Source organism: Schistocerca americana, chromosome 2 (genome assembly GCF_021461395.2).
Source record: "Schistocerca americana isolate TAMUIC-IGC-003095 chromosome 2, iqSchAmer2.1, whole genome shotgun sequence".
NCBI classification, from domain to species: Eukaryota; Metazoa; Arthropoda; class Insecta; order Orthoptera; family Acrididae; genus Schistocerca; species Schistocerca americana.
In genome coordinates, this window is record NC_060120.1 from 741,801,904 (window position 1) to 741,804,072 (window position 2,169).

The 2,169-nt window shown below is 48.1% G+C and overlaps 1 non-coding gene across 1 annotated transcript; it reads right to left on the reverse strand.

Moving 5' to 3' along the window:
• Positions 1–1,876: 1,876 nt before the first annotated feature.
• Trnag-gcc lies at positions 1,877–1,947 on the reverse strand. Its single transcript has one exon. It is a non-coding gene; the product is annotated as a tRNA-Gly (tRNA).
• Positions 1,948–2,169: the final 222 nt, after the last annotated feature.

Here is a 2,169-nt window from a genome sequence, read left to right on the forward strand (position 1 = left end):
ACTGACGAAGCTTATTTTTACCTGGACGGCTTCGTCAATAAACTGGCGCATATGGGGAACCGAAAAGCCCCACGTTGCAGTCCCATCGTCCCTGCATCCTCAAAAAGTACTGGTCTGGGCCGCCATTTCTTCCAAAGGAATCATTGGCCCATTTTTCAGATCCGAAACGATTACTGCATCACGATATCTGGACATTCTTCGTGAATTTGTGGCGGTACAAACTGCCTTAGACGACACTGCGAACACCTCGTGGTTTATGCAAGATGGTGCCCGGCCACATCGCACGGCCGACGTCTTTAATTTCCTGAATGAATATTTCGATGATCGTGTGATTGCTTTGGGCTATTCGAAACATACAGGAGGCGGCGTGGATTGGCCTCCCTATTCGCCAGACATGAACCCCTGTGACTTCTTTCTGTGGGGACACTTGAAAGACCAGGTGTACCGCCAGAATCCAGAAACAATTGAACGGCTGAAGCAGTACATCTCATCTGCATATGAAGCCATTCCGCCAGACACGTTGTCAAAGGTTTCGGGTAATTTCATTCAGAGACTACGCCATATTATTGCTACGCATGGTGGATATGTGGAAAAATCCGTACTATAGAGTTTCCCAGACCGCAGCGCCATCTGTTGTTGAAAATTGTAACTACTGTAATTTCGAAAGTTTGTCTGCCTGAAAATGTACTGTTGTCCCAAGCATATTGCAACAAACGGTGTATTTCTATCGCTGCTCGTTTAGTTTTTATTGCCGTTTCAAATATACCGGTCATTTTTGAAACACCCTGTAATTATTCTACCACGCAAACATTTGGCGTCACACTCGTCTGGTATGAGACGTTCCTTGGAGGGGAGGGGGGGGGGGGTCCACTGGGAGGCGAACCGCACAATAACCCTGAGCTCGGTGTGGGGCGGCAATGGGGCGGGTGGACTGCTGTGGCCTCTTGAGGGTTTGTGATCCACTGAGGGCTAAGGCGGGACGAAGCCTCTCCATCGTTTCTAGGACATGCAACGCGTCACCTAAGACTGCCCAAGCCTGCTTCACACGGTATAACATCGAAGTGTGCATACACCATTTCTAGCGTTTTCCTCAACTATACGTTAATGACCACCTATGTTCCGCTACGTTTCTCGGCGGGGATCCTTTGTATTTCCGTCTTACCTCACTTAACTTCATATGGTTGGACTCAAGAACGGTGTATGATTTGTGGTGCTCGTTTTTACTTGGCTGGAATGTTGTCTGCTGACATTCAGAGCACAAACAAGAGTACATGAACTAGACGCCAGCTCTGAAAATAATTCTGTGTTAAAAGTAGCTTGTTGTTTTCTACCTCTTCGTATTCATGATACTTTATTCTAGCCCCTCTGGATCCGCGCCTGGCTTATACTTCTCCACACGTTCCCGGCGGTTTCTTTTTCTTTTCCGTAAGAGGAAATCATACCATCAATAACAAAACGCTGACTCCATCGGTACCTGTTGTGCAGTTTAACGTAGCACGAACAGCAGCGGGGAAATATTGGAGACTGTTTTCAAACATGCTGAAGGACGTGTTCCCGCCGTTGGGAAGGGCACTGCGCTCTCGGTCTCCACTTGTGACGTACCCGTGCAGGACGCTGCACGCACAGTTCATCAGGCGCAGCAGGTAGCGAGCAGTAGCGGCTAGATGGCGTTTGCTTGGCATCTGCCGCCTGAGGGAAAGCTGGCGTCACTCGCGAGGTCGTTGCTCCCAATACCTCGGCTCCTGAGTCACGGTCATTGCCACCAGCCGTTTCGTGGCAACTATATTTAATATATATTTTCGTAGTTGTGGATAGACATGCGGCACCGTACTCTTGCTTACCTTTATCCCTCAAAAATGTCTCGGCTAAAAATAGATGCATCGGCCGGGAATCGAACCCGGGCCGCCCGCGTGGCAGGCGAGCATTCTACCACCGAACCACCGATGCATACAGAACGTCATTTTACGAACCGGTTGTAATCATAGACTGCCCTTTGTTCCTTTTCTGTTGTTTCTTCGTTTACTTGAGATTAATCTGTCCTCTGCCTACACATCATGGCCTGTATTATCTGCAAATTACTAGACTAATTTGAATTCTTCTCGGGATATTAAGCAAGTAAACTGGTCGATGTGTAGCGACGTTTCTTCAAATGTCTTTCTTCGGTAACTA